Genomic DNA, 13,308 nt, shown 5'->3' on the forward strand with positions numbered 1-13,308 from the left:
ACCTTTATTTTTCATTTCGTAGCGTACTCGAGATGGTGGGAAAAATGTTCAAAACTTTCACTGACAGTTCGTGGCTGACAGTTTCACCGCTGTTGACGAGGTCGGCTCCGTGAACTGCGCCCCGTAACGAGGTTTCGAATCGTTTGGCTGTCGCGTGGAGGAGTCGGTGGTCGAGAATTATGATCACGCACCACCACAGTCAGCTTGGTTTGGCAGAAATTAGTATGAATTGAAAATTATACGATCATTCGCCGGCATGTCTTGGGGAGGAGCCGAGTGTTTTTTTATGATCTCGCTGTAGTTGGGTTTTTGTGTTTGATTTTCCGACGTTGACTTAGGTTTTTTGCACAGCTATGATAATTATCACAATCAATTAGCATCGCCTAAAAGTGCCATAAATAAGTAGAGATAGATGCCAAAGTTGTTCGATTTGATATTTGATACAAAGAATTTGTTAAATGTTTAAGAAACAATGTCCGCATATGGAAATTATTATTTTCAATTTCTCTTCAAGAATGTAAGCTAGGAGAATGGGAAGTCCCTCAGTATGGCTAGGGCTTCTATAGCGACTCCGCTGAGTTGGGCAGGAACTGCTCAATTACCTCCAGAGTTTAGCACCGGCAACTAGGGGCCATATTTCCTAACTTCTCGATTAACATGCTATAAATCATCGGAAAACTTAAAGCAAAAAATCACTTATCCAAAATGGTCCATTACCATACTGCACAGCTATCCATCGGCAATTAGTTTAAAGGTTACCTTTTTTTTTGTAATGTGACATTGAAAATGTACGATAACTCACCTGTTCGCGCGACGGGTTGCCAAGAGCATGGAAGTAAAAAAAAAGCAAAAAGCAAGTTATTAGTTGATTAAAATTGACAGTGATAGCGGCAAAAAATTAAACCGAAATGAATAATTAGCGTTTGGGTTGCTTTGGAAGTTAAGTTCATCATTTATGCGTATCTAATCGCTAACCATGACTTTAACAGTGTACTTCACAAACACCCTAGACCTAGCCATCATTCCGCGTCGTTCGTTACGTTTCATTGAGAGGATAATTTGGCAAATGAAATAAAACGACACACAAAACATGGATGGCCTGTTCGACCTGCAGCTGGTCTGCAGGAGTCTCACTCAGACACTCGGTGCAAACATGTGCCCACAGTCTCGGCAGCATTGAGTATAATGTCGTGCATGTTGCAACACAGTCGGCAAAGCGGCCCGCTGCAGCTTCATACAGCTTAAGGTTCGACACACGTGGGAAAGTATGTGGCTCAGCAGTGGACGTATCGTAAAACTGATGCCGGACGAGTGTGATCGGGGATCAATCGACGCTTGTAAAAGGATGTTGTCGTACGCAGGGTCGCACACACTGCTGCGGTGGATAATTTAGACGCGTTATACATCTGTCTCGAGAAGATGCACAAGGACGGTCCCTTGGTTTTGGTGGTGCGTTACATCACACAGCGCCACTTAGTGCATGGGAAATCAAAATATATTTAATTACATTTACAAAGTAACAGCAACCTGGGAACCTAGGGCTTGCCAAAATGTACCATACTTCATCGTTTAAACATGACACTAAATGATCTTTCCGCCATTGAATGTGTTTGGGCGTTGGGTAATCGAAGATTTGTGTCAGACTTTTAGCAATTTTGGCAACATAACTAATTGCTAATGATGATTATTGACGCAGCTAACGATGCAGTGCGTTGTTTGGTTCTGCAGATCTGAAGAAACGGTTTCAACACTCTCGCTTGGTCAAATTGCTATAACCAGCAAATAGTAAAACCGACGGAAGGCCATGTACCGTACAAAGAAATGCGGATGGAATGTTCCGAATATGTTCCAACTGTTGCTTTCATGTACATTGGTGAATTGATTTCTCAATATGACCGGAAAACTTACGAATCAATCGTTGTGCCACACTGGCGTGTACAGACGTGCTGGCCACGAGGTTCAGCCGTTCATGTTCAATCGGCTCTGATCGGGGAAAAAATATCGTTGATCCGGATATTGAACTGGCGCGAGCGATGGCGCCAAGAATGAGGAAGTCAGCAATTTCGATGGTGTTGCAAATTGAAAGTGTTTTTGTTTTGCCGTGTATTTGTTTTGTACGGTTTGTTTTATGCCAGCCAGCAAGTGTGTGCGATGGTACGAGTGTACCTATGGCATGTCGTGGGACTCGGCGCGGGAACCAACTAAACCGACCGGAACGGGCGTTTGAAATCATGTTCGCAGACCACAAACCCTTCGGACTTGTTTGGAGGAAGGATGGCCTGTTTTGCGCAAGCGATGTTGGCCACTTCGCTTGGGTGTTCGCCATGGTGGATTGATTTTCGAGTAGACGCGTCAGATCACTCGCAAGCTACTTTAGGGCGTCAGGAATAGCGTCCGTTGGATGGGATCGTGTTTCATCCAGAAAAGCGTACCTTGGGTTATCCCCCTTGGATCTTTTCACCCCCGAGATTTTGGAACAGATCCTAACGCCGGAGCCGAGTTCAATGATCCGGCAAATCTGTCGATTTGATGACCATCGGTCAGCACTCAGAAGCGACGCGCCAGTCGACAAAAAGCAAAAACGCCAGCGATTTGACCGTAGTGGAGACCTCGCTCGAGATATTTGTCTCATGTTATACGGAGAAGAAAGACAACAAAGAACACATCATTCTCATCTACACTTGTATGTACTGGGGAAAAAAAGCCACCCATGGATGGAAATCAGCACGAGATATTTTGCTGGGCCCACTCACCGATGCTGACGACGCCCGAAATGCCCTTGAGAGGGCGCAGGTCGTGCGTCTTAGCGAAAATGGTTAAAAATCAGATTAATTTCACAGTGGATTATTTTATCCTCTTTTGGTCTCTCTCTCACTCTAGATCTTCTTCGCAATAGACTAGGTGACCGCACGTCCCGAAATGGGGAAACATGGGTATTTCCCCGTTCAGCAGAGTCGCTGCTGGGTGAGATTCTAATGAGTGTGATACTGCGACGTAATATAGCTTTTCTTCAGAACAACAAACGACTATTTTTGTGACTTAGAGTTTATCAAATGGCTACAAAAATGGAAAGAAATATTTTATTTTTAATTGGAATTAATGAAAGAATCCATTTTTGCTAAAAATGAATATTTAAATTGCTAGAGATATGTGAATTTTAGCTTATGAGACAATTTATCTCATGCTTACAATTTTTGAAATTTTGTTCATTGTTCGTGGAAAACATGTTGCAACTTTGAGAATCATAATTAATCCCAACATCTTTCAGGGGGATTTTTTAATCAAGGCATGGCAAATTTTTCATCCCTTTATGACAGTCTAGACTTCTCTTATTGATTTATAACCGCATGGTGGCCCATTAGCTGCGAAAGAATGTTTTGAAACAAAAACCGCTAGAATTAAAGCTAGAAAGAAACTCACATAACAGTAGGAAATCACTTTCCTGGAAACGTTCACTAGCGGAACGATGTAAAATATGGTCATTCTGGTACAGAAATCAAGATTTTCGGTTTATCTTCCGTTAGAACAGTTGCTAACTTAAGACTAGCAAACGATGAAGAAACTAAAGAAAACCCCAATCACAACCAAACAAATGATCACAAATGTCAAAGTGTCTTCGCGAGACCGAGCACCAGACTTTGTTTGCGGAAATTGTATTGATTTCAGTGTGAAGCTCCTACACGCCGGTGAAGTTCTGTCGCGCCACTGGCGGACTAGCTGGGAGAAGAAACCCACCGTAAGATAATTATCTCACAACCCGTCTTGGCCTATGTCGTACAACATTGTATGACCAGTTAGGGTCGTTAGCGAAATGGAACGGTACTGGAAGGTTTTTTCTTTTGGCCCCGTAATCCCGGCATCGGTTGAAATCGAGCGAATGGAAGATAAAATTATTGAATTATTTAATGAACGGTGATTTATTTAACTGAATGGCCGCTTTGCTCAATGCACTGGCTTGATTGTAGAAAACGAGTAGGATTTGCTGGCGTAGAAGAACTTTCCGATGTTGAGGTGTCCATTCCGTTGTTAGAACGTAAAAACCGCATTAAATGGAAATGGCTATCTGAAAAAGCAAGCGTTCAGCTGCACAATAAAGGTTATGTTTGTTTCAGATCGAGTGAAATGGAAATAAATTGGATTGTTTTTTCGTAATCAACGTAAATAAATCAACACAAATGAGACTTCTACTCAGAAAGGCTATCGAAAGCGATTAGAGCCGTTGCGAGAGCATTAGCATAATCGGGGATGTAGCACTTTTGATGGTATAAATGATGATCTTTCTAGGTTTAAGAATTTTGCTTGATTCGTAACATTCACGTTTAAGATCTTGTAAAAGATAACGTTCTCTTGTTGAGAGATGGGATGAAGTGGTGGTTATAACTTAGTCACTTTTAATGTGTGTTTTAGCATCAAACAAAGTGTTGAAAAAAGGAAACTTAATTAATGACAGCGCAATATTTGGCGTACCGATATCCAGGATCACATTAGGCACCAAGAAGAACTTAACAAACCCAACGCAAATTAGTGCCATACCATACCCCGTGACCGGAATAGAAGATACTCTCGGTAGCATCATGGCGCCCATAACCAACTTAACGGTATCTCTAGAATAAATTTATTGCTCATATACTACCACCTTGGGGTTGGGGAGGTATCTTGGTCCTGATGCCTTTCTTTGTAGCTCGTTTCTGCAGCCCGGTTCTGCAAATTTTATGTCGCATACACAATCGCCTGCTAATGCTGCAGCACGCCCATAGTGCAGAAAATAAATTGTCGTGATTTCATAACCGCTCGTAATTAAATTTTATACTCAGTCCCCGTTTCGCTGACAGCTTCCGATCGCTGACGATTATAATGAACGTAGCTTCTACCCGCCCGTGCATTCAAAGCGTGAGGGCATATCGCATCGTTTCGTATTATGATTATTATGATCCCCTGGCATTCCTGGCAAGCCTGGCAATCATCGCACCGTCACACAGCACTCGACACTGCCTAGATGACATCGTTTTCTGTTCCTTTCACCATTCTGATAACTGCTCCCGTTTTTGCAACTCGTGTGTCACATCGCGAACGCCAAGATTCCCGGTTCAATTCGGTACGATTTGATGCGACTTCCCGATGCGCCAGACCGTCTAACGGAAAAGACGCCAACTCGTCCACAGATCATGGAATCGATCCTCCCGAGTGCATTCGTGTTCCGTTAGCGAGCTGAACGGTTTCAGTGCCACTTGGTAACTTCGTTTGGTTTGGATCTAGTCGGTTTGCCATCGTTTCATCAGCTGTGGGCCCAATTGATGCCACTAGCGGGTAAGGGAAAAGTAACACCGGTGAAAAATCCAAGCCGCACAACAGAACCACACAGCACCATCCGACGCTCAACAAGATCGAAGATCGTTCTTGGACGCTGTTTAGGAACCCCACCCCCCCCCCTCCTCCGGTTTGTGTTTATTCTACCATTGCTGGTGCCACGGTCTATGACTGGGTCAATTGAAAACCGCTTGCCGAGATAATTGCTCATTTGGACATCTCACTTAAGCGTCGCTACTTTGTTGTACGTTGTAGTTTCGGCATCACATCTTGCATACCGAGTGTGTGCCGAGCGAGCATCATCGGCATCAGCAACGGGTACGATAGCTTTGGCGGCCCCCGGAATGCCCTTTTTTGTCGTCTTGGTCGTGTTGGGCACGATGCAGCGCAGGGATCTCGAATTCTCACGCCACGTTGGTCCGGCCAAGCTCATCTGCTTCCGCTACGTGTTAGGGTTAAATTCTAGCGGTGTTTTAACGAGCCACGAGGGCCTACACGGGAGATGGGCCTACGGTTCGGGAAGCATCTTAAGGTAATTGGTACAGTATGTTGTTTTCGTATCGCACTTGGTACAGGGACAGGGACATCTATTTGGAGGATGGGTACAAGTGCGTTGCCGTTCGGTGGAGACGGTTTCGCGTTTTGGACAATTGCTCTTCCGCAGATTAAATGCTCAATTATCCCATTCGGACAGTGGACATTTGGGACAGCTTGATGATGAAGATATTGAGAATCTCGTCTGCACGAAAATAATTGGGCTTTTCTAACCGGCAAGGTGCAAGCCTGGACACGGTGAAATAATATTTCTCTGCAACGGGATTTTATTGATGCATGAAAACAGCAAACCAATTACACAATCGTGATTTTTGCGAGCGGTTATTCAATGATCGCAGCCATTAATGTGGCAGTAGTTTTGTATTATTTGTATAAATTTGTGAGTCGACTTTTTGTAGAGCTAAAACAGGAATCTTGCCTACAATTTAGTTCTCCTATGAGCTACCACTGATGCTATGACGCTCGACTTTAACCCTCACGCCGGTGCATTGTTTCCATCTCTCCAGCTCCATTACAGTCCAAAGGAAGATCTGACGAAAGTGAGGTGTGAATTTCGCCGGCAATAGTTATGCTTCGCTGCGTCCGATCGCCTACCGGTGTGCATCGTGTCAAAATCGAACCCATGTAAACCATCTGCTTCGTCAAATCGCAATCGGATATTTAGCATGCAGATTTGTTTGCTTTTTGGCTTACCTGTGCATCTTAAGCAACAACAGGTTTACTAATCATCAATACCGTAGCAATAGATCCAGCAAGAGGCCCGAAGTGTGTAAAAAAGCAGTATTGCAGTTAAAAAGAGCGTTACTAAGCAAAGTACTGGCGAAGCACGTTCTGCACAATTATGATTGCATGTGCGGTAATAAAAGAAAACAAGCGAAAGCCACGACATTTTGCGATACCTGTTTTTTTTTTTATATTTTCGTAAATACGGAAAATACGGACGCCTTTCTCTTCGTTACATCACACGGCGCATGTTGGCGCTTGGAGCTGGGAAGAGTGCAAAATAATCATCTTCGTCACCTTTCCTGTTCTGCAATCTGGTTGTGGTGCTCGTTTAGCGAGCCTAAGCCTTTACAGCTAGAGATGGTTTTTATTATAGAGGCATCGTTTTCCCATGTTTTTGAGGCGTACATCTTGACTGTCTCATCTCCGAAAGCGGTACAAAGAGAAGTTGTATAAAGTTGTCCAGCGTCTTCACTCCAACACTGATGCTTGAATTTGCTGTGCGATGAGGGCACACCGCACCGGTAGGAAAAATCAACCAAAAATTGGTTCATCACGGAACATGTCTTCCGACCAATGGGCCATGTTGCGTACGTATGTTTGTGAATATTTCTCTCCAAAACTCGTCCAGTGATACCTTTCTCCATGCGAACCACCCAGAGGACTAAATTTGCAAACCGCACAAACGTAGATAACAATATGCGCCTAGCGCTGGAGAAGATCGCGATACTAATTAACATTTTGTGAGTCATTCCAAGGGGGGGGGGGGCGGGGGGAGTGCTCCCGGAAGATAATAAAAACGAAAACTGCTTCACCCAAACAAAAATGTAACAGACAACACAAAAAAGGGGAAGTGAGCTTGCGCCCTAGCTGCGAATGTGTAAAATCACGCTGGCTTCGTGTGCTAGTGGGCGATGGTTTAGTTTCGATAAAACAATGCGGAAAGCTAAAGGGTGAACCATTAGGTAGATAGATTTGAATCAAGATTTTATACCTGCATATGCAAGCGGGAAAGTAACTGCGGCTGCATGTGCCGCATTGGAAGTGCACTGGGAGCGCGCGTTTACATCATCAGCAGTAAGTAGGATAAGAAGCGCAGTCGTAACGTTGTTGAGGTTATGCGTTTTATGTGTTGCACCGGATCTACCGGATTAAGCATCTGGAGTCTGGGAAATGTGAGTGCAATGGTCACCTTAAACAATGCCTTGTGTTGCGTTCCGGTTTTTGTTTTTGCTAAAATTCGCGAGTCCACATGACTCCTTGGACTTATTTTCCAATCCTTTACAGTATGTCTTAAAAAGCCAAACTCACAAAGATGAAATCCCATCTGGCCTACTTCTTTACCTCTGAAAGCCAAACCCGAACGCCGATGCAGTTACGAAGATTAATTCCTCCCCCTGACCGGGCCGCACTTAAGGTCTCCGACAGGCTTGACCGAAAATGCAAGGGCACAAGAGGCCAGCCAATAAATTGTTCCATTGAATGCAACGCTCCAGCGATCGCCGTCGTCGCTATTGGCGTTCGGCTGGACTCTCGCGTCGCGGTACGTGAATGGAATGCTAATTAAAATAGCTAAGATCGCGTGTCTAGAATGGACGATGGTTAAAATGCAGCCCGAAGAAGGATGATCTGTTCCTCGGGCGAACGGGCGCGCGCTTTCTAAACATCTTCTCCAAAACTACCGCACCGCACCGCAGGCTGGTGCGGTGGTGCGTGTGTTTTGAATTTTTCGCAGTACCCAATGCAATTATCCGAGCAGGCAGAATTAGGGCAATTAATTAGCCCGGTACGATATCACTCTATCTGCAGTTAGGGCGTAATGATGCGTAATTTTCGTATAGGTTTTGCGAGTTTATGTAAAGCCCGGATGAAAAATCAGACACACGGAAAAAGATTATAATTAACGGAACGGGCGTCCCCAGCGGTAGGACTGGGATGAGCACATTCCCCATTCCTGCCCACCCCGAACACTGCACAAACGCCGGATTGTTCCACGTTTAATTACGTGAAATGACGATGCAACGGTTATTTCTTTTTATTGTCGTACGACGTCCCAGCCGGCTGCAATGCTAAGGCGTACGTAACACCGATCATTTGCATGGATTCTGTCCTCCAGCTGGGCCGTCTGGAAGGCACAACAATTAGCTACGATAACCATCACGGACGATGGTTAGATTAGAACGAACCTTCAAATGATACTGTTTTAATGGGATTAAAGATGGGGTCATTGTTTGAGCAGACTAATTAGATTAGATTAACTTAGGTCGGCTGTGTTGCTGCGCGGTTTGACAACAGACAACCTTTGTCTATTTTTGTGTTGAAAGTGAATTCCGCAAATTATGCATACAATTTTGCATACCCAGCTATGTTAAGCGGTAGTCAGTTCCAAATCGCAACACCCGAACCAAGTGCGTTCCATAATCGAACAAACCGTTACCAGTCCAAGAACCGGTTGTGATGCCGCTTCCGAGCAATCTGCTTCAAGATACTCTCCACCAAAACAGCTCTCGACAGGCCACACTTTCGCTGCATAAACCTGCCCTGCCTGCCTGCCAGGTTGAAACATTCCTGACTGTGGCAATAATGCTTTGGTGGACGGTGAGGACCAAACAAAAAGTTCAACTTCCCCAAAAGTTGTATCCCGCCGCGTACGAAACCGGAATTGTATCCACCTAGAAAATCGATCGATGTTTGCTTGTGAATGTGAAGAGTATTTTCCTTGCGCTTCAAATAATGTCCAAACGTTATGCAACGGGAAAACTATTCTATCAATATAGAGGTAAAATTAAAAGTCCACTACCATTGAGTACAATTACTGCTCGTGGAAAAGCGTTTTGTACGTGCTAATGTTGGCTGTCGATTACAGTGCTTTCCACGGTTCTTCTTGAGGAAAAAAAAATTGCCGCTGGCCAGTCAGCCATCACAGCCGATCCCCGATCGAAACATCTTCAGCGCCCGAACAGCTTCAGTGCCGTTGCATGAGAGCATGAGCAAGTGGCAAATGAAAAACTTTTACTTTCAGGTTTCTGTAGGAGATATGTTTCTTTTACTTTTTTTTTTTTTTGCTTTTGTTTGTTTGCTTGTGTTTTACACATTTATTATAAGTTGTTTTGAGTGCGTCCTTTCTCGCCGGGCGAGGTAAAATAAAACTCTCAACCTGTTGTCTCCTCTGTAACTGTAGGCAAGAGGAATCGAGACTTGGATGCGCGGAGAGCGGGACTAAACACGAGCAGCAACTAACTAACTAATGGCTAAACGTTGCAATTATTTTACGTACATAGTTCGTTGAAGAAGCTCCTTTTTTTTGCTGTACAGCCGGAAAGCATCACGAACGGGAGATGAATTTGTAGCTTCCAAGCGACGATTATGTGTTCAGGGGTGAGCATTTTCGAAATGTGTAAAATGCGCTTCAAATTCAACCCGACTAGATGAGTGAGTGGGTCGCATATGTGCCACTCGAACCATTATTGAAGTGGTTGTGATGTATACGAGCAAAAAGGAAAAATTTGAAAACATGACAGCCACAAAAGACTGGCGCAGAGACGGCCCCCGTGCATGCTAAAGTTGGCGAAACGGCGTATGCATATGTGTCTGGTCGTGACTTACATCGCCATCACTCGACGGTGACGATATAATGTCTTATCCAACCGGATAATAAGCGCGGAATAAGGAAACACGGAGCAGCAGCACTGTGCAGCAAGTTGTAGCTGCAACATCGAACCGGACCGGAAATCAATTGAACGACGAGAGGGAAGTAATTGTGTCTGTCAGCGACCACCACCAAAGTAAATGGCGTCGTATCGCGGAAGGATCAAACGCCCGAAGAATCAGGTTGGATTTTTACTTTTACTTCAAACCGCCGCTCGATTTGATGTTTATTTTTGGAATGTTTTTACCAGAACTCGGCACCTGCATGAATGAAGGTTTTTGGTTGTTTGTAAAGTAAAGTAAAGTAAAGTGTATTTTATAAACCAAATTTATTATTACTTTATTTTTTCGAGAAAATAAGGAGAGAAAAAGAGAAAAATAATTTTCTAAACCAAATATAATCAGGATCGATAAAAAACCTTTCGTTATGAGGGTTTAATTTGAGAAGCAACGGGTTTTAGTTCACATAAAAACACATAAAAACTGTTTGGCAGCAAACTTTCCGAAACTATCACCGAAATTGGTTGCATCGTACGAGAAGTTTGTGTTTTTTTTTTTTTTTGCACCTGACGCCCTTAAACGAAATCGAAAGCAAGCAACTTCCGTCTGGGATGTTGCAAACCCAAAGCAACTAATTTCACTTTTTTCTCATTAATTTATACAAAATTTCCACCATTTTGCGCGAACGCGAACCCGATAGCGTGAACTGTTGAAAACTGTCGGTAATCGTTTCAGGCTCGTCCGGCTGGACTACGGTGTGCAGTTTCCGTCGGCACTCGATTGTGTGTAAATTTTCGAACATCTTCGTTCGTCATCCATTCATCCGTCCCCGGGGCCACCACCATCCGGGTCTAATTATCGCACGGGTTTTCGACGTTCTGTTCGACGCCATCAGCGAGGTGAAAAACGGGCGAAAAGAAAAGCGCCCGTGCTAACCCAGTAGCGTAGCGTAGCGTGCGTAGGCAAAATCGAATAATTCGTACACTTGATCGAGTTTTGCTAGGATTTTTTCTTCTTCTATCTCTCTCTTTTTTTGCTGTTTTTATTGCGTGTTGTTTGGTGTTGTTATTATGATGAAGTGCGTTTGCAATAAGTGAGTTTCTTTTTCCCATTCGCCGAAGATTTGGTTGACTGGAGTGATGGGTGTTGGCGCGTTTTTTCATTCCTTTTTCTCCCCGTTTCTCGTTGTCTTTGTTTTCCGATGGTTTCGACGATGATCAAGTGAAATCCAGGTTATGGTTGTAAATTAAACAATTGGGCAGAAACTATCTTTGATGGGCGCAAGCAAAAACACAACAAAAAACATTACTAACCCTCACCTACTGCTACAGTATAAAAATCATCAGCGCGAACTTGCGATCAAGTCGCGCCAAGTTTTGATACACGTGCATGAGCCGGTAAGCAAACATTTCACCTGCCACAGAAGGAAGAAGAAAAAACAAGGCGCACAAGAGCCATTAGCATGTTGTAGCTGGTCAGTGAGGCATTGCAGAACCGTATGACTGATGTGATGTTGGAATAGTTGTACAGTTTTCACTTCATCTGTTACCTTAGGCCGCGCGCGCGCACACACTCATATAAGTACGTTGGTGGGATCGAGGTGGGCAAAGAAGAACGGGCCCTGGGCTTCCGCGGCATATGCGATCGATCGGATCGGATGCTTTGGGCCGTGAAAGTAAAAGTTGTTTGCTTTTGGAACAACACCGTCTTTTCGTTTACCTTCTGCACGATTGCATTCGATTTCCCGCCAGTGGGAGCTCTTCGGAGGCTCGTAGAGTTCATCGCTTTGGAAACCTCGGAGCGGGAGAGCGAGATTCCTCCGAGGGCGAATTGTTTTCCGCTGTTGGGATGAGTTTTATTTTGTGTCCTTCCCAGCACCCCACATTACTGTGAGCCCGCAAGGGATGAACGTTTTGCGGCAATTATCGCTCGTAAACGATCGTAGAAGGTGCCCTTGACGAGAACGTTAGCGAGGGCGCTGTAAGGGCACACTCGGTTCGGTGGACTCGAATGTTAGCGTGGCGGAGAAGGAACACAACGATTATGGATGTCTGGGTGGCCAAATAAGTTATCGTTTAGGGCAGTGATTTTCACACAAATCGCCCGTTTTCGATCGGATGTGACCACCAAAATCGTGGGAATCATGGTTTGAGGGTAAGAAAAGGGCTGAATACGTGGGATTTGGAGAACGCTCAAGAACAAACAGATGATATAAACTATGGTGAATTAAGTGAATCATTTATTTAATAATCATCGCAAGATTAATGACTCGATTCGAAAAGAATGAAATGATAAGTTGTAGATTGTTAGCTGTATGATTATTAACAATAATCTTGATGAAAAATTTTTAAAAAGCTTATTTTTTATACGATTTAAACGTAAAACCCAATGTAATAGGTACACAGCCACACAAATCACCAGCTTCAAACGAGTATGACTTAACCTTTTCATACATTAAAAAGAGCATATATTTGCTGCCTCTTCAACTCGGTGATTTTAAAAAGCTTGGACTGGCATTTGCTTTAGCAAATCTCCAAAACAAAAACTTCAACAACATACACACGACCGGCTGGACGTAAGATGGCTACCGCGCACGTATCCACCACTCTTTCAAATGTCATCAGCACACGCAACGCAATCAAGCTACAGTGTGTAATGTGTCCCATCGTTTTGCTTCCCAACGTTCCTTCGTTTGACGGGTTCGTCGCCTGATGTCACCGTGGAATCTTTCGTTCGTTCGAAGTGATTTGCGTACAATTTCGCGGCTGACGCACCAAAGCCACTGACGAAGAGCGTACAAGTGGTCACGTTTTTCGGTGGGATCAGCTCAGAGACAAACAGGTGCGGGTAGCCCCGCAAAACAATCGAGCCGGAGGAGCCTGTGAACATAATTTACGGTTTTATTGACCGACACGCACGCACCATAAGCGGTCGTCAAAGGAGAGAGCATTCGTAGTGGTTTACAGGTGCCCTGGCGGTGGTTGTAGAACGGAATGGAACTGTGTTTCATCAGTGATAGCGTTCGAAGATGAGCCAATCATCAAAATGGCGACCTCCTCTACGGAGGTTCGATAC

At 44.2% G+C, this 13,308-nt stretch overlaps 2 protein-coding genes across 2 annotated transcripts in view; both read right to left on the reverse strand.

The window, feature by feature from the left end:
• The window catches only part of LOC126559420 (uncharacterized), a 252,847-nt gene extending 242,827 nt beyond the window's left edge, over window positions 1–10,020 (reverse strand). Inside the window, exon 1 of the mRNA XM_050215574.1 lies at window positions 10,011–10,020. The gene's annotated coding sequence lies outside the window, so the exon portion shown is untranslated. The remainder of the gene's footprint in view (window positions 1–10,010) is intronic.
• The window catches only part of LOC126557869 (small conductance calcium-activated potassium channel protein 2), a 31,863-nt gene that overhangs the window by 16,259 nt on the left and 2,296 nt on the right, over window positions 1–13,308 (reverse strand). The gene's annotated exons all lie outside the window — the stretch shown is intronic.

This window comes from Anopheles maculipalpis, chromosome 2RL, assembly GCF_943734695.1.
Source record: "Anopheles maculipalpis chromosome 2RL, idAnoMacuDA_375_x, whole genome shotgun sequence".
In the NCBI taxonomy this organism is placed as follows: Eukaryota; Metazoa; Arthropoda; class Insecta; order Diptera; family Culicidae; genus Anopheles; species Anopheles maculipalpis.